The sequence below is a fragment of the Lycorma delicatula genome, chromosome 10, assembly GCF_047948215.1.
Source record: "Lycorma delicatula isolate Av1 chromosome 10, ASM4794821v1, whole genome shotgun sequence".
Lineage (NCBI taxonomy): Eukaryota > Metazoa > Arthropoda > Insecta > Hemiptera > Fulgoridae > Lycorma > Lycorma delicatula.
In genome coordinates this window covers 105,204,505-105,224,560 of record NC_134464.1, presented here as the reverse complement: position 1 = coordinate 105,224,560, position 20,056 = coordinate 105,204,505, and the positions used below count along the sequence as shown (strand labels likewise).

The window sequence follows — 20,056 nt, the reverse complement described above, 5'->3', positions numbered from 1 at the left end:
CGCGTTAGGGCCAAGGTCCGGACCTTGGCATCGCCGGCGATGCCGTCCCCCAGCCCCTCCGCAGGGAACCGGGTCTCGGTCTTTACGCCTATGCCTCTAACCGACGGTACCCACCCCACAAAGCGCCTAGACGCACGCAGGGAGACACACCGCCGGCCGGGACTCGGTCTTTTCTTTTATTCCCATCTCCCCTGGAGTTCTCCCCCTTCGCAGGAACCCGCATACCAGGGCATACGGGCCCTCCACGGAGAGACTGTCCACCCTTCCCTACTTAACTTAATCACAGTCTACCGCCCTCTTCTTCCTTAGTTCTCAGGATCTCTCCAGCAAACCTTCTGAACCAGTCCCAGTTCTCTTGATTTTGTACCATCCAATTAATTAGATTATCCGGTGTTACTCGATTTGTTATAATTACCCTCCTGTTTTCAGCCCATCTAGGACATACAAATATAGTGTGCTCCGCATTATCTGTTTCCTCACAATAAACACATTGTGGTGCGTCCCTTTTTCCAATTCCGGCTAGGTACTGCCCGAAAGATCCATGCCCCGATAATAACTGTGTCATATAGAAGTCAACGTTTCCGCGTCTACTTCCATACCACCTACCTATATCAGGGATTAGTCTTCTAGTCCAATCCCCGACTCTTGAGCGTGACCATTCCAACTGCCATTCTTGCTCCAATTGAGCCGCTATCTCGTCTTGTGGTAGTCCCTCATATCTAAGCATCCTGCTTTTAATCTGCAGGTCTATTGGTAGAATCTCTGTTCGCGTCATAGGACACCGTTCTGTAACTAGCGGCCTAATATAAAGTTATAGCCTTATAAAGTCACGTTGGTCAAGTAATAAAAAGTAATATTAATGAAAAAGAAAAGGTGAAAGACCTGCAAATTTTTTTTTTTGTCGAGAGGGTGAAAGTAAAGATTACCAATAACTCGAATTAGAAGTTTTCTCGGCTTAGATATTTTATGCTAAATGTAAATCTATTCACTGGCCTCCGCGGCTCGAGTGGTAGCTTCTCGTCCCATTATCCGGAGGTACCAGGTTTGAATCCCGGTCAGGCATGGCATTTTCACACACGCTACAAATCATTCATTTCATTCTTTGAAACAATATTAATAATTAATTCAACAATCTTACCTGTAATATTAGGTTAGAGTAAAAGTCCCTTTATTACTCTTTAAATTAATTGTTTACCATCTAATCAAAAAAAAAAACTGATTTTTCTACACCGTAAGGTCAAAATTAATATTTGAAATCAGTATACAGACACTCAACGGAATAGTTTAATTATTATTAACTTTTATTTATACGACACACCAGAAATCTTGTGCATATTATGCTCAAACGGAAAAAAAATTCAGAAATCACTTCAAATTAAATTCAATTCAAGAATATTTTTTTTTATTTTTCTACTAAATGATTAAATAAAATGATTTATAAAAAAATATATATACAATTTTTATTATACATATTTTCATCGCGGAAATTTTGACCTCAAAACGCATCCCTACGGTTCCTCAACCCCTTATTTCCCTGATTTGAGCCCTTTTTCCTTTACCTGAAATTGAAACATGTCTTAAAAGGACGTCATTTTGGCACTCTGGAGAACGTTCAAAAGACTGTGACTGACCAGTTAAATGCCTTACCAGTTGAAGCTTTCCAGCGCTGCTACCAGGAGTGGGAACAACGACTCCGCCGGTGTATAGCTGCCCAACAGAACTACTTTGAAGGGGATAATATTTTGTTTGAAAAAAATAAAAACTTTGGCAAGTAAAAAGTGTTTTATTACTTTTCTCACACAACTCGTATATGCATTTTAACAGTTACGTAATCCGAGAGTGAAATGTTAATGATAGAATTTTGTGATTTTTTTTAAAAAAGTTCTTTAATTTATGCAAAAAGATGTGATAAGAAAACTTACATATTAACAATGGATGTAAACAAATGGATGTCTTGTGTATGTTAAAAGAAATAAAAAATAGAGAGTCTAACCACATAAACAAACTGCAAATCCATTCTTTTCTTGAATGTTACCAATATTGGCTTCCCTTCATGTCTTACGTAACAAATGAAATAACAATAAAAACGTAATATCTTATTTAAAATATGCAAAACTAATCCGGCCCGTCTAGTTAGAACCTGAACCCTCGGGGCTCAGGTTAGCCAAGGCGAATCCGAGATCCAACTCAGAGGCTCCTCAGGGCGTGCAGGGACCAAAGAACCTACCCCATGGTCGCTTCGCTCGCCCTTCCCGATTTTTCAGTGGGCCGGCACCTGAAAAAACGCAGAGCTTCTACCCATTCCCATCTACCCAGAGGGTTCCACCACCTGTTCCCGCGCACTGGACGTTATCTTCATGGTTTTGAGAATAATACTGAAAAACAATAATTATAGTTTTCAGGCTTTATAGAAACTAAATTGCAAAAAACAGAATAATAGTAACTTTTATTTTTCCTGTTAAGCCTCCGGGAATTACCGTTCAGGTATTTCTTCAGAGAATGAATGAGGATGATATGTATGAGTGTAAATGAAATTTAGTCTTGTACAGTCTCAGTACCACCATTCCTGAAATGTGTGGTTAATTGAAACCCAACCACCAAAGAATACTAGTATCCACGATTTAGTATTCGAATCCGTATAAAAGTAAACTGCCTTTTACTATGAATTAAACACTGGAACTCTCGACTTTCAAATCAGCTGATTTGGGAAAACGCGTTCACCACTAGACCAAGCCGGTGGGTTAGATTATTAGTAACTATGGTAACAAAAGTACACACACTTTTGATGACAAAAACTTCATAACTTATTTCTTTTCCATGGTGGCAGAAATACAATAATGAAGTAAAAGGATTAATTTTTTTTTCTTTCATGATTATCTTTAATTCACAACTTCATCTCCTTGGCGACGAAGAAATAATGAACAGTTTTAATATCTTATAACATTCAAGAAAGGTAGGGCCTGGGATGATAGTTTGAGATGTTATATTATTCCATTTCATTTTCCAAAACAACGCCCTAGGGGCATCCCGTTTGTTACTAGTTGATTGTGACGATTGGTCTAGACTCCCATGAAGTCCTCGCATACCTCACCACTCTAGCCTCAAACGCAGTCCCTAAGGGAAGCCCTTTATTATTAAACAATTTTTTTTTTTTAATTTATTAAAATATTTTATTTAACGTAAATTTAATTGTAATACTATTCTTTCGATTGATTCGAATCATTCAGTTCAAATCCAGCTCAAACAGTGATAGTCTCACAGTTCATTAATTCAATTGATTAATGTTTGTGATTCTACCGGAAAATGTCCATATATATATATATATATATATATATATATATATATATACACTTTTTTTAGAGATAAAATAAATCTAACAACCTTCTCAGTTTTGCCAAGAAACATGGATAAATTTTGGTTGTGATTGATCATGTAGTTTTTTTTGTGTATCCCGAAAAAAAATCCTCTTTCTCTTTATATAATAGAATAGATATAGATTTATGTGGAGAAAAACTAATTTAGTGACAAAGAATTAAAAAACAAAATGTAAAAACAACTAAAACGATGCAATATACTGGAATAGTTTATAAATCGGTACGTAAAGCAAAATAGCAATACTAAAATGAATTTTAAATTTTTATAAAAAAATAGATTTTAAAATTTTACTTTACAAAAAATATAAAAATTGTGAATAAGTTACTTGAATTTATATTCTTTTCCTTTTTTTAATCGTTTTACATTCTTTTATTACAATGAAAAGTTGTTATAACAGTAAATTTATCTATCGTAAAATATATGGATCTGTTGGATTGTTGAAAGTCTGCTTTATGCATTATTTGACACTTAATTTTACTCTTTAACAAACCTGAAATAAATTTGAATTTAATTGTTCACATTGATATGAATACGAAATAAGCTAATTTATAACTCTATCATATACAAACAGACGAAATCCAACCACATATCCGACCATATATATGCACACACTTTTTCTACTACTCAATCTACCTGTCTCATATTGTTTTAACCTCTAGTTTCAATTTAAATTATACCTTTGGTGAATATTAAATAACTAACCAAATTGAACGGACCATAGTAAACAAGAATTAGTTAAATTTGTTATTTCCGTGTTTAACTATGCTAAAATCTGTTTAATTATTCTTATGTAGGAGTTACAAATCAAATACGCGTGTGGATTTAATTACAGTTCATATGCAATATATTGCATTGACAGAACTATAAATTCAACAGATTTTAGGTCAATATATCTATATTTCCTGTTATTTAGACGACTTATAATACCGTTTCATCAAATCAATTAGTAAATTTTGATTTTAAATCCATTGAAAGAATGCAGATATATATATATATATGTAGACAGGAGGTCTGTAAATAAAAAAATGAGACTGGTTTACAAAAACCTTTTATTTACAAATCAATTATACACGAACTCACCTTCGAAATAGTTCTCTTGGGAAGCCACGCAACGCTTCAAACGGTTTTCCCACTCGTCATACCAGTGTTGGAATGCAGAAATAGAAATATTCGTCAGAAGATCGGTTACATTTTTTAAAATGTTTTCTACAGTTCCAAAATGGTGTCCTTTGAGGTGGTTTTTTAAAGTCAGGAACAGGAATAAGCTACAGGGACTCAAGTCAGGTCAGGTGAATAAGGTGGTTGAGGAATTACAGGAATGTTTTTCTTTCCCAAAAACTTATTAATTAAGAGTGCAGTATGACAAGGTGCATGGTCATGATGCAACATCCAGTTGTCTTGGATGGCTGGTCTCACGCGGGCTATTTTTTTCCTCAGTCTTTGAAGAATTTTTCGATAAACATATTGATTTACAGTCTGTCCTGTAGGCAAAAACTCCTTATGGATAATGCCATTACCATCAAAGAAACTAATTAACGTGGTTTTGATTTTTGATTTGCTCATTTTTGATTTTTTGGAATGTCTTGAGTTTTAAGTGTGCCAGTCCTTGCTCTGGAGGTTTTTTCTGGGTCGTACTCAAACATCCAAGATTCATCACCGGTAATATTTTCTTTGAAAATCAGAATCGGTTTCAATTCACCCTAGAAGATCGCGGCACACTTCTACCCTGTTGTTTTTGTCAAACAGTGAGGTTTTTTGGGACCAATTTTGCATAAATTTTTTTTACGTCCAATTTATTTGACAAAATTTGATGGACTGTGGTACGGTTCAAATTCAATTGTTCTGTAAAAATTGTAACAGTTAATCGCCGATTGTACCTATCAAATCTTCGATTCGCTCAACATTATTGTTACTTTTTGATAATAACGGTCTTCCAGAGCGTCCGCAGCTGATTCCCGGCAATCTGAATATGCTTTAAACTACCTAAAAACTTGGGCTCGTGACAGAATATCATCTCCGTATCCAATTTTCATTTTGAAAAAGTTTCAGTAGCATTTTCACCGAGTTTAATACGAAACTTGATCGCACAACGTTTCTCGTAATTAGTATCACTAAGTTTTGTAACCCCCAAACAAAAACTCATTTCCCGAAAAGTTTGTTTACGTCTCATGTGGCAACAACAGTCTAAAAATATATTAATACCTAATGTAAATTAGTTGTTCATATAAATATGTTTACTAGTAAATTTACAGTGTTGCCACTTTGGCTGCCAAAAAAAAAAAAATTAGTCTCATTACTTTATTTACATACCTTATATATATACGTATAATACAGAGTTTTTAAAATGAATTTCGGGGTTTTAAAGCTGTATAATATTTCTCAAGTTTCACGCGTATTGATTAATTATACATGAAATGAAAAACGAACTCAAATATTTTTAATTGTACTCAAGCTGATAAACTATTCATAAGCAATTCCATTGATGTCTCCGTGGAGGATTTTAAGGAAACGCTTACAATTACGTCCATATGGTTTATAGCTGTTATAAGCTCTAAATCCTACAGATTATGATTTGCGTGCTAGCTTCACAAATGAAATGATACACCGTTACGATGAAGACTTTCTTTATCGTGTCGTATTCAGTGACGAATTAACATACCATGTTAATGGTATACTCATAATCTGAGTATCTGAGCATCAGAAAATCCTCACGAAATATTGTACTGCCCAAAAGTGAATATTTTTTGTGCCGTATCCCCATGGTAAGTTTACGGGCCGTTCTTTTTCGCGGAAGAAAGTGTTCCTGGAATGAACATCTCTTGATGTGCTACAACTATGGCTCTTTTCTCACTGCAATAAGAACCACAGAACATTTTTTGGCAACAAGATGGTGTGCCTTCTTATCGGTATAACGCTGTACGTGATCGGTTGAATGAAATTCTCTCCGACCGCTAGATCGGTCACCGGGGACCAGATGACAGGGCTTGTTTGCAATGGCCTCCATGTTCTCCCGATCTACTCCATGCGATTATTTTCTTTGGGGGTTTATAAAAGATCAAGTGTATACAGCATCTTTACCAACTGACCTACCCGACTTGAAATATAGGATTGAAGATGCTGTCGTATCTATTTCTCCAGATTTGCTGATTAAAGTATGGAATGAACTTTCATATCGGTTATTGTGCCATGTGACAAATGGTCCTCACACAAACATTTATAGCAAAGAACTATTTGATTTTCTTTTTCATTTCATGTATAATTTATCAATGTATGTAAAGCTTAGTAAATATTATATAACTTTAAATCCTCGATAATCATTTTTGAAACACACGATAGTTATAAATGTTATTATAGTTATTTTTGCCTCATTATTAAATTACCCATTTTACTTCCATATTTTATTTGTTATTTTACTTTAATTATTAGTAAAACTAAAACGTAAAAACAAAATATATGAAGGGAAAAAGAGTGAAAAGGCAAATATGGTCATATATTATCAATTTTGCAGGAGGACGTTTATTCCTATAAAAACTATGATTATATTCATTGTTGAAACATTTTTTTTAATAATTTATTTAATGTAACCTGGTAATAAATAATGATTGCTAAAAATACCAATCACAATAGAAATATAAATCAAATACAAAAAAAAATTCCTTTCGGCACACCGGAGGGTGGAGGTAGATTTCACCGGTGCTAAGTAGGGATAAAAATGTTTTCCATCTTAAAGTTAAGAAAATTTACTCAATACGACAATGGTTGCATGTGAAAAAGGTTTCATATGTTTAGCATACGACAAGCCCCATCTTCTTACAATTCCAACAATATTTTGATCACCCCCTTGCTATGAGGGTTGATCATATCAAAAATTGTTACAGACAAAAGTTTTAAGTAATGTTTAGAGGACTAATGATTACTTTAAACCGATTCTAAACTGTACCTATTAAGGGAGGTGTGATTTTTTTTCATCAAAACCCCATTTTTTCCACTTTCTGTTCAATAGTTGGTGATGTCAAATAACTTTACTGAGATATGTTTTAGGCCCTTATTCAACGAATAGTAGGTACTTTAAACGTATTCAATATTTTACTTAATTAGAAAGTAATAGCGATATTTTGTTTTTCCAAAAAAGCCCCCACCCATTTCCACCCCCATAGTCCGATTTTGGCCGTTAACGAACTCGACCGAAATTAAGGAAGGGGTAATTTTTAAGAAATAATTTGAAAGTGATTGGCGCAAAATTGCGCTAGTTATCATGTCCACAAGAAAGTGAAATATATATATATAAACGTTTGAGCTGACGGTAGTTTTGGGGTCTGGAGGATTTGAAACGCGAAGATATGTTGAAATTTTCCGGAATTCAAATCATGGTTCCCATTACCATAGGTAGCATTCTTATAGCATACCCGGACCCAGACTAGGTGATATGGATGGGAAAGGTAGCCCTCTTGGGGAATCACCATGGTAACCGGGAGGGAAGTCCTGATGTCTTAATGATCCAAGAGGGACCCCGTTGGAAGATCAGATTCAAGCTGCACTAACGAGGGGCTAGTCTTCAGCCACGTCACTTGGGACCGACTGAAGTAACGTCTTCTAGACGGTTACCGGTTGCTCTCAAGTGGTAAAGAAAAAAAAGCTTTCTTATGAAATCTATCTAAAATATATAAAAATATTCTTATTACCATGATACTGAATTTAAATGCAAAAAAGAAATTAAATTGTAGTTTTACCCTCTTGATAAATTGTTAGAAATACACAACTTGTTAGTTATAAAATGAAAAAGTAGTTTTTAAATATCACAATTTTAATAGCATTAAAAAATATTATTATTATAATTTAATTTAATAATACATTTTTACTAATGTAATAAAATCTAAAAATGAAATTAAAAATTAGAAAAAGGTTGAAAAAATAAAATTTGATAACTATATTATATACTATACCGACTAGTTGGACATTTAAATGATTTAACATGATTTTTAATCATATTAGTTAAGTGTTTACCATTATTTTAGAGTTGTCTTTTCTAGTATTTGCCTTGTTAGTTTTTAGATATTTTTGTAAAAATTCAAAATTTTCCATCTTATTTAAAGGTAGAAATTAACTTTGTTTTTTTTTTTTTTTTGTAAATTCTATTCACTAAATATTTTGTCAATGTTAAATCTTATTTTTTTTTTCAGTTTATATTTCCAAAGTGTCCATCATTACTAGTCAGAAAAAAGATTATTAAAAATTATAATAATAATAAATTATAAAAATAATAACAAGAAGAAATAAACAAGAAAATGTTAAAAAGCAATTAAAAAAATTGTTCCTATCGAATTTTTTTTCTTAATCAATAGAAATACATTTTAAAAATAATTTTAATTTAAAAAAATATATATTTGGGTTCGAATCTTGATTAGAAAAGGCATTTTTTCACACATTACAAAAAAGTCATAATCATCCATCCACAGCTGTTATAGGGTGTTAGAGAATGAATAGAATGTAGGAAATTAATTGGTATTCGGCTCTCTCTCTTTCAAATCAATTATTAACATTATTCACCCTGTTATTCATTGTTCACAGGGAACAAACAAATTAAGTAAAAAGAAAAAAATCATATTTTATCATTTTTAGTAGTTACTATATATATATATATATATATATATATATATATACATATATATATATATATATATATATATGTGTGTGTGTGTGTGTGTGTGTGTGTGTGTGTGTGTGTGTGTGTGTGTGTGTGTGTGTGTGTGTGTGTGTGTGTGTGTGTGTGTGTGTGTGTGTGTGTGTGTGTGTGTGTGTGTGTGTGTGTGTGTGTGCGTGTCAGTGCGCCCGCCTGTAAGGGTTTTATAATTATACGAGTATTAACTTTATTTATCTATATCTTAATTTCACGAACATGGTACCGCTGATATGTTAAATAAGTAATATTAAAAATTAATGAAATCTACCTTACCAACACATTGATATGAATTCAAGATCTTTCGGCTTACCTGACAGCCATCATCAGGAGATAAAATTATTGCATTAAAGTCAAAAATTTAGATCACAGTTAAAATGTAAAACAGTCACGACTGTCCGGTCTTACTAGTATACATTATTTTGAGTATACTGGTAGGACCGGAGAGTCATGATTGTTTTAGATTTTAACTGTGATCTTCAAAATTTTTGATTTTAGTGCAATAATTTTATGATGGCTTTCAATTAAGCCAAAAGATCTTGAGTTCATATCAACGTGCAGGAAAGATGGATTTAATTAATTGTTAATATTATTTATCTGTATCTATTCATGACAATCGTTTAGCAAAGAAAACAGTTCTCAGAATTTTATTGCTTTGCTGTTCCATTTTTTTTTATACCTACGTAAAACCGATTTGAACCTACGGAATCCAACAGTGGGATACGACAAGCAAGAGTAACATCAACGTCACAGTGATTCCAGAACAAACTATTGAGAGATATAACAGAAGTGCCGTTGTTTGCGAAAAACTCTAAAGTACACGATTATAAGAAATTGTCAACCGTTCGAGAGAAGATACGGCGATCCAGTGTAAAATAAAAATAAAACTGAACAAACATGTGAACTGGGTCGCGGTTAACCTTATAGATTATAGAGAAGACGTTAGGTGCCTAAAGCAACCGTATGTATTTGATCTCTAAGTTCTCCGAAATTTGAGCTGAATCAGATAGGGTGTTGTGGATCGTTAAAATTACTCATTTCGTTTCGCCACTTTGCTGGTTTTTGTTATTTATTTCTTTCACAGTTTGTTAGTTTAATTAGTTATTCTTTTGTGTGGTTGTAGACTATTTTTAGGTGTTTTCTTTGCTTTTTATATTCTGAACTTCGCACTCTGATCAATGTTCTTTTAACTCAATGATTCAATTTTTTTTATGTATTTGTTATACATGCAAATGTATACTTACAACTTTCTTTAAGGGATTTTAATGGAAACCCTTCTCTGCATGTCGTTTTTTGTTTTGGTATTTAAATTTACTTATGGTTCCGGTAAATTGGAACAGATTGTAAATAAAATACTGCGGCAAATCAAAAAACTACCTAGAACATGCTACGTAAGTATTTGTTATTTTTTTAATTTTAATATTTATGGATAAAATTACTAAATTTTTAAAGTAAGTCCTAGTTTTTACTATTTGAGTTATAGAAAAAAAGACCAACGCTTTTATATCAAAAATTGGTTGTGTTCAACTTATTTGTCAAAAATTTTAATAGCTTCAATCTTGTGTGCCGATTTCATCAAGAAAGAAAGAATTAAAAGCATATAAACTCAAAAATTAAATTTCCTTAAATTGTCATTAAAATGTACACAACACTATATTTTTGGAATATTTCTTGATAACTACATATTTGTAAATCTTTTATGAATAAAACATAGTTCAAGATTTTGTTTATAAATAATTATATAGTGTCAAAGTTAATCGTATTATTATCGGCCACTTATACTAAATATTTTTTTCTCTCTTTCAGACAGATTCTGTCTGTCTCTTTCATACTCCTTAAATCCATAAAAATAATTTTTTTTATACTTTTTTTTTTACATTTTTATAAATTCTATTTAAAAAAAGATTTAGTAATTCAGGAAAAAATAAATATACATTAAATATTTTATAAATTCCTTTTATAAAAATTTAATTTTTCTATTAATATTAACAAAGATTGAAATAATTACAAATATTAAACAATTAAAATCAGAATAAATTATTAATTATGAAAATTAAATGAAAAAAACAAATAATTTTTTTTTTTATTGTACTGAATCAAAATTTATGATTTGGAATATAAAATTTACCATGTTAAATAAATGTTCATTAAGAATGTTAATTTGCGTCTGCATGTAAATTAATCTCCATATTTGATAACATTAGTTTTCCTATATCTTTTTTTCATCTCTTCCCCTTTTTTTTTTCTTCCCCTACATTTCTGGGCCGGACATCCACTTAAGTATACTCGGCCCAGGAACGTGTCCATTTGACTCTAAGAGGGCGTCCCCCGCCCACCGGTTTTACACCCGGCACGGCAGGTTAGCCCCCCGGTTCCTTTTTTTTTTTTAGCGCCTGCCTCAAATCCCCCACGGAAGAGACTAGGTCCGGCTATGCCGTCCCCCACCCCCCCCCCCGCAGGGAACCGGGTCTCGGTCTTTATGCCCTGCCTCAAACCGACGGTGCCAGCTCCAGAAAGCACCGAAGCGCCCCCGGGACCAACACCGCCGGCCGGGACTCGGTCTTTACATTTGCCAATACAGTCTCCGCCCCAGGAGTCCCCACCCCATCGCAGGAAACCACATCCCTCAGCATACGGACCCTCCGGGGCAGGGCTGTCCTCCCTTCCCTACAATTGGGCCCCTATAACCCCTGGCGTCTTTTTTTGGCGTCTTGAGTCTTCTTCTTTTATCCTGAGGATATTTCTTGCGAAATTCGCGAACCAGTCCCAATTTGCTTCATTGATCAATAACCACCCGACCAGATTTTCAGCTGTTAAGATGTTTGCTGCCATTTCGTTTCTGTACTGGGACAATTTGCGACAATTGAAGATTGTATGTTCAACATCGTCTACTTCGTTACAGTAGGTACATGTAGGCGATAACCTTTTGCCAAATCTATGCAAGTAATAGCCAAATGAGCCATGCCCAGAAATCAGTTGTGTCATATAATAATCCAGATTGCCGTGTTTTCTTTCCAGCCAGACCTCCAGATCAGGGATCAATCGTCTTGTCCATATCCCGACCAATGAGACAGACCATTTGGTCTGACAGTTATTCCTAGTCTCTGCTTCCGCTTCAGTTTTTGACATACCCGTTGCTTTCAGCCTTCGATTTCTTATTTGTAGTTCGATTGGTGGTACCCCAGCCAAGACACACAGCGCATCATAAGATAGGGTGCGGTACCCCGCCACAACCCCCAATAACGCAACCCGGTGTACACTTCTTAATCTCTGTTTATTCCTTTGTATGCTCATTGCTTCACCCCATACCGGGGCTGCATATAGCGCTGACGATATCATGGCTGATGTGATCAGTCTCCTGACTGATCAACGTGAAGCATAAACACAGTCCAGGGGAGTGTCCATTACTCTAACCAGCCTACCCGCCAACCGGTTGTAAGACCGGCCTGCCTTAATATCCTTGCCCTGCCTCTAACCACCAGTGCAGTGCCACCAGGTCCGACAAAGTCGTGCCCTGCGATCCCACTCTGGAAGCCGGGACTCGGTCTTGGATTACCTGCCCCAAAAGGAGGCAACCCGAAGGTCACCACCGCTGAGACTCGGTCTTTCAAGCTCATGCCTCTAACAAGCGCGACCCACAGGTCGCATCTGCCAGGATTCGGTCTTATCAGCTCTGGGGTATCACAGTTCCCGTGTTTCATCATCGACTTTCACCACCCAAGCGTGGACAGACGCCGATTCCACAAGGGGCTGTCCATTACCCCATTACTATCCCATCATTCACGGTCCTGAAATATACCGGTGCGCTCCTACGGAGAAACTGAAAAGCCAGACACTGTTTATATATGCAGTGTCATATATGATTGTATATATGAAATTTATATATGTACATATGTAATGTATATATGAATGTCATATAGCACTGTCATATATGACAGTGTTTATATATATATATATGTATAATAGCCGGTGAGAAGTCGCTTCGCTCACCCGACAGTCAGCCGCCGGAATCCGTTCCCTGGACCGCAAAACGTTCATTATTCGCATAGTTGTGAGAATATAAATATTTTGAGTTTCTCATTTTGAGTTTATATTCATTTATAAATATAAATGAATATAAATATTCATTTAAGAAAAAAGAATTAGCTATTTTAATTCATTATATTTCTGTTGCCTTTGTGATAAATACTCATATAATGAAGGAAAATAATTAATTTTTGTTTCTTTAATGGATAATATTAATATTACAACCTCCAAGGGAGCGGACGCTTCATTTTTTGGCTTAAAAGCTTCCTGATATAACACATATTTATTCTGAAAATTTGAAAGCAATTGGTCGATTAGTTCTCGCGTGATGCTGTTGTAAACAAACAGAGATTTTTTTTTGCAAAAAATCTTTCGCATTTACACATAAAACATAGTAATGTTATATTATTACTATATTATATTATTATTATGATAATATAACATTGTAATATTATTATGAATCATGTATAATTAGAAATTATTTGACTAGATTTGTTAATTTTATTGTACTTCTTAAATTAATTTACTTTTCCTTCTGAATTGTTTTATCAATTTATTTATTATTATGCAACTGAATGAAATTAAATTCTACACAATTTTACTGCTTGAAATATAAATATGTATTTTACGAGAATATATTTCATTTACGATTTAATACGGTTACGACCACCTACTGAAATAATGTTTTAATCTTCAGTATGAATTTATATAACAAATTGTCAAAAGCATAAATATATATATTTATGTAGTGATATACTCCTACATTCTGTTTTATTTCTTTTCTTTTTCTGAGTTTCTTTATAAATATACATTCATATTTTTATTGAATAATATCCAGTTTTGTAAAAGAATTATTTTTACACTAATATATTAATGTAAAATAATATTATATTATCAAATAAATGATTCTATAATAAATTATTTTTACGGCTGATATTTGAAATCATATATTGAGGGATAGCCGATCCCCATTGCCCCGACTATGAGTGTAACAGTTCTGCCTCCATCCAGAAGGTTTTTGTTTGAAGTAATTGAGTTTATTCTTTTCAACTAGTCTTTTTTCTAAACTTGAGGACCAGATTATTGATATATCATCAATTATTTATTACTGCTTTGTTCTTGTTTAAATCTTTCACATCTCTATCAGTTTAAGATCATATAGGGTCTGCTTTGAAATCATCAATCAATTTCTTTCTTCTACCTTGTTTTATCGGGTAGATTTTCTTCTATTTACAGCCCTTATTTGTATTCCTCCCATCCGTTAACTTTTCCTTTTTATTATAAAAAAGGGTTTCTATTCGAATCTCTGATGATAATACATTTTGACTTCATTTCCCCAAGGAGTTACTCTACAGGGTTATAAATATAAACACGTATCCGAAATATTGGCAGGTCGTTCAGTATTTTTCTATAATATAAAAAAAAAAATTATTTGTTAAACAAGTTACAAGATTTTACATGTATAAATTTATTAAAAAATAAATTAATTCCTCTGCAGTTTAAAGTATTTCTTGTTTATCAATCTAGAAAACTTATGATTAGCTGTATTGCTAACGTAGCTTAGCAAGTTCATTACAAAACTTATTAGTTAAAAGTTTCAGTTTCATTTTATCTGTAACTTTATGGATCTTTGTTTAGTCTTTGGGGTGTAACAATAAAAAATTAACTTGTAAATTGGATAAAGATGAAAAATTACTTTCATATTTTTTTTAAAGATACCGTATACGCCATGTTAAGGCCCTTGAAAAAAATAACAAAAATTATAAGTTAATTTTTATTTTTTATTTTTTTGGCTTCAGTCATTTGACTGGTTTGATATAACTCTCCAAGATTCTCTATCTAGTGCTAGTCGTTTAATTTCGGTATACCCTCTACATCCAACATCCCTAACAATTTGTTTTACATATTCCAAACGTTGCCTGTCCTTCATAATTTTTTCCTTCTACCTGTCCCTCCAATACTAAAACGACTATTCCAAGATGCCTTAATATGTGTCCTATAAGTCTGTCTCTTCTTTTAGCTATATTTTTCCAAATGCTTCTTTTTTCATCTATTTGCCGCAATACCTCTTCATTTGTCACTTTATCCACCCATCTGAGTTTTTAAATTCTCCTATAGGACCACATTTCAAAAGCTTCTAATCTTTTCTTCTCAGGTACTCCGATCGTCCAAGTTTCCACTTCCATATAATGAGACGCTCCAAACATATACTTTCAAAAATCTTTTCCTGATATTAAATTAATTTTTGATGTAAACAAATTATATTTCTGACTGAAGGCTCGTTTCGCCTGTGCAATTCGGCATTTTATATTACCCCTGCTTGGTCCATCTTTAGTAATTCTACTTCCCAAATAACAAAATTCTTCTACCTCCGTAATCTTTTCCCCTCCTATTTTCACATTCAGTGGTCCATCTTTGTTATTTTTACTACATTTCATTACTTTCGTTTTGTTCATGTTTATTTTCATGCGGTAGTTCTTGCGTAGGACTTCATCCACGCCGTTAATTGTTTCTTCTAAATCCTTTTTACTCTCGGCTAGAATTACTGTATCATCACTAAATCGTAGCGTCTTTATATTTTCACCTGGTACTGTTACTCTGAATCTAAGTTGTCCTTTAACATCATTAACTACTAGTTTTATATAAAGATTAAAAAGTAACGGAGTTAGGGAACATCCTTGTCGGACTCTCTTTCCTATTAAGGCTTCTTTCTTAAGTTCTTCAACCATGTTTTGCTTAATATACTATGTTTTATAAAAATTGATGAATAAAATATTAGAAAAAAAAACTAAAATGCTCTTTTATACCGATAATTTTAAACATGTTAACATATTTTACATGTTAGTCAAGGTTAGCGAGCAAAGCGAGCGTAGAATAATATTAAGTAAAGCAATAACGGATTGGAAAATGTACCTGAGAGACTTGTGTGTGCTGAATTTTTTTTAAAAAACCCCTGAAAAGGTAGGGAGGTCCTCACTTTCAAAATGAAAATACAATAAAGGCAGAATTCTTCCAAATTAGTGGATATTTGGAGTTATTTACAGAGAAATTATAAATACAATCTAACCAAACTTAACCTACGCTCGCTTCTCTCGCTAACCTTGACATCAATGTTTTGATTATTTAAATAATAAATTCAGCAATTATTGCAATTATTTATTATTTAAATAATCAAAACATTACTGTTAATTAGTAAAAATTAGCTAGCGAAGCGAGCGTAGGTTAAGTTTGGTTAGATTATATTTTTAATACACAAAGTATGTTAATACGGAGAATGTTTAATATGACCGGTATAAAACATCAAGTTAGTGTGTTTTCTCTTATGTATTATTGGGTTATTTTTAGTGAGTTGTACGGTTACTACGGTATTTCCCTAATGTTTTATTCATCAATTATTATAAAAAATGCTTTATTATGTAATCGTTATGCGAAAAAATTGGGAGGCGTAACGAAAAATACCAAAGAATGATTTTTCTAATAAAAAATTTGAATTGCGTTTTATTCTTTTGTGAAATAGATCATATAAGATTTTAAATAACAGCTATAAATTGAAAAACGTTTCAAAAGTGTTTTTTCGACTAAGAAACTAAAAAACACTCTTGAAATATCGATATTTACGGAAACACCAATACCCAAAGTATTTGCCAATCGATATCTTCTCCTTTATACCTATGCTGATATAGCAGCAACAGCGCTTACTGCAAGGAAAACAGAAATAACGTTATTAATACTGATTAAAAAAATTAATAATTTAAATGCAGATTTGAACAGGAACGTCTGACTATTTTAAAACAGTAATTTTTTTGTGCAAAATATTGCAAAACTATTTTTCATTGAACCATACTCCTTCTAGAATTCTAGGTTTAGTCCACCACGAAAACTTGAAAGTTTCATAGATTGACAGTTCTACGAAGTAATGTTCCCACCTGATAACAATTTACTTTGTTTAATATCAAAGTTTCTCTAGTTGTAAAACTATATTTCCAACAACATTTAGTCCAGGGAAATTACTTGTCTGACTTATTACAACTTTAAAATTGTCAAAACCAAATGATTTTAGTTTAAGGAATTAAATTTTCAACGACTAAAAAATAGAAATGGTAAATTTTTACTGAAAAATAACATGAACTGGTTTGGAAACTATAAAACTTTGTTAGAAATAAAATCAGATTTTTTAATGTACTCTTATTTTTGTTTATTTTCGTGAATCAATCTTTACGGTGTGATAAATAAATAGTTATCATTAATTAAAAGTTGAGAATCCCTGTGAGCTTTATCAATGGTGTTTGTTGATTTCAAAATTATGTGGTTTTGTTTCCTTGTGTCGTCTTAAATAATTTTTTTTTATCTCTAAAAATATCTTAAAGGGGTTACAGTGATTGTCTAATTGCTGGTTGCAATTCAAATATGTTTAAGCTTAAAAGTCAATTGTGTACCTGATCGAGAAAATGTATGGTTCAGGACAAGATTAACGCAAAAAAAATAAATAATAATCTTTCACGATTTGAAATGGTTTTGCTTATGTAAAATTATACCTCCAGAATTTTGTTCTTTCTGCCACTTAATAAAGTGTGTATTCTAAAATATTATATATTGAGTAAATAAAAGCAATGCAATAATCCCTTTAACAATTTTTCTTGAACAGGAAATTACGTTCAAAAACCCGGTTTGTAATGTGTTTAATATTTTATGTAATACTGAAAAACATATTAAATATTAGAAGAAAATGTATTCTTATGTAAGGTTGATATTAATTCATGATTTTTTGGAGCTTTCCTTTTCAGTTTTATATTTCATTCTATCATGGTATTCTGCTATTAGAGCAGGTCCTGTCATGATTGCTGCTCTCCACTTTGTTCTATACTATTTCAACCTCTTTATTTCCGCATATATTCCTTTTTGCAAAATCCCATCCATCATTTGAAATCTCTTTTTTCCTCTTCCTTTCCTTCCATTCAGCAAGCCTTCTATCGTATCCTCTAATAAACACCTTCTTCTCATACAAAGTCCTAGCTAATTCCTTTTCCAATAATCAAACATATTTAGCATTTTTTGTTCTCTCGGATTCTCCTTAATACTTCTTCATTTATTACTTGATCTTACCATCTGACATTTATCATCCATATCTCAAAAGCCTCAATTCGCTTTCTGTCTGCCTTTCTCATCGTCCATGTTTTACCTCCAAAGAGCATCACACTCCAAATAAAACATTTCATTCCTTTTTTTGTTAACGCTAAGTTTAACTTTCCACGAAGGAGTCTTCCCTTCTCATTAAATCCCTGCTTACTTCCTGATATTCTTCTTTTACTTTCTACTGTGCAAGTCAGGTCATCAGTTGTAAAGCTCCATGCGTACTGAAATTCTTCACTTGCTCTAAATCTTCATTCTCTAACCTAATCTCAATCCTCTTCTCTTTTCCACCTAATACCATATATTTTGTCTCATACCCTGAATTTTTATCCTCACACCATGACTTTCGCAAACTTGATTTAAGTCATCAAGCATTTCATTCAGTTTATTTGAACTCTTTGCCAGTACCGCCATGTCATACAAAACGTATACATTCTACCCCTGATCTTTATTTCTTTTTTACCATTCAGACAGCATTTAATTATTTGTTCCAGATATAGACTAAACAATTTTGGTGATATGTATCATCCCTGCCTCATTACCCTTCATTACCCTATTATTCCTGTTATTTCTCGTCTCCTACCCTCACTTTCATTCTCTGGTACAGAGCTTTTTTATTAGGCGCCTATATTTTTATTCAACTCCCTTCTTTTCCAAAATTAGTAGTAATTTATCCGTTCTAACTCTGTCAAATGTCTTTTCTAGGTCGAAATGAAAGTGTTTTATTTTTTTAGTTGTTTTTATATTGAAAATTCGAAAATTTTTCCTGTCGGTCATTTAAAATTTTTAAATCTAATGAAAGAAAAAAAAATTAAATCCAACGATAACCTTAAATTGAGGTTACGTTGTCTGTTGAAGTTATGTTGTGTTATCTTGAGGTTATGTTGTCTATTTAACTTAAATTGAGCGTAACTCAAGAACGACTCGACCAATCTTCATCAAATTCTCTAATGCACAAGTTCTGATACTCTACTATAGTAAATTTAAATTTCAATGAAAATTAAGTAGTTTGGGAGATTTTCAAGCCACAAATTTTACACATAGGCCTAAATATCTATCTATCTATATATATATATATATATACATATTTATATAGAAATTACATTTTAAGTGACTGAACTTTTTCTATTCCTCATAGTTCAAAACGTACAGAAAATTCAATTTTACCCTCCAATCCCATTGTGCGACCAAAAGTTTGAGTTGAGTGTTTGTTTGAGTTTTCTGAAAACTCAGATCCCAACGAACGTTTTAGAGAAAACCAAACATTTTGAAACTCAGCATTATTAAGAAACAATTATTTTCAAAAATGTTTTTCTTTTTTTTATAATTTTATTTACAGTCGCATCAATAATTACAGGCATCAGCGGCTTATCAGTGTAATGTAACTGTACCTGTACATTTGTAGTCTTGAAAAACTCAGGTCGGCTACACCTGAGGCGTGTGGTTAATTGAAACCCAACCATCAAAGGACACCGGTATCCACGATATTCAAATCCAAATAAAAGTAACTACCTTTACTAGGATTTGATCATGAGAACTTCAACTTCGAAATCAGTTGATTTACGATGACAAGTTTACCAATAGACCATCCCGGTGGGTTTTCAAAAACATTATGACACTGACAACTGTAATAATTATACTTGAAAATTGTTTTACGTGAAAAAAGATTATATTAAAATTTTATCAAAAATCATATAAAACATTTTTGAGAAATATACTAGTATATTTTAAAATTTTCAAAAGTATTACGCAAAATATTAAAATCTCTATTTTCCTTGGTCTGTTTATGGCAGAATGTAATGCAGTACATTAAGTTCAGTTTCAGTTAAACAAATCGAAAAAAAGATT

The 20,056-nt window shown here is 32.7% G+C and overlaps 1 protein-coding gene across 1 annotated transcript in view; it reads left to right on the top strand.

The window, feature by feature from the left end:
• LOC142331395 (RYamide receptor-like) overlaps positions 1-20,056 on the top strand; it is a 989,745-nt gene that overhangs the window by 856 nt on the left and 968,833 nt on the right. The gene's annotated exons all lie outside the window — the stretch shown is intronic.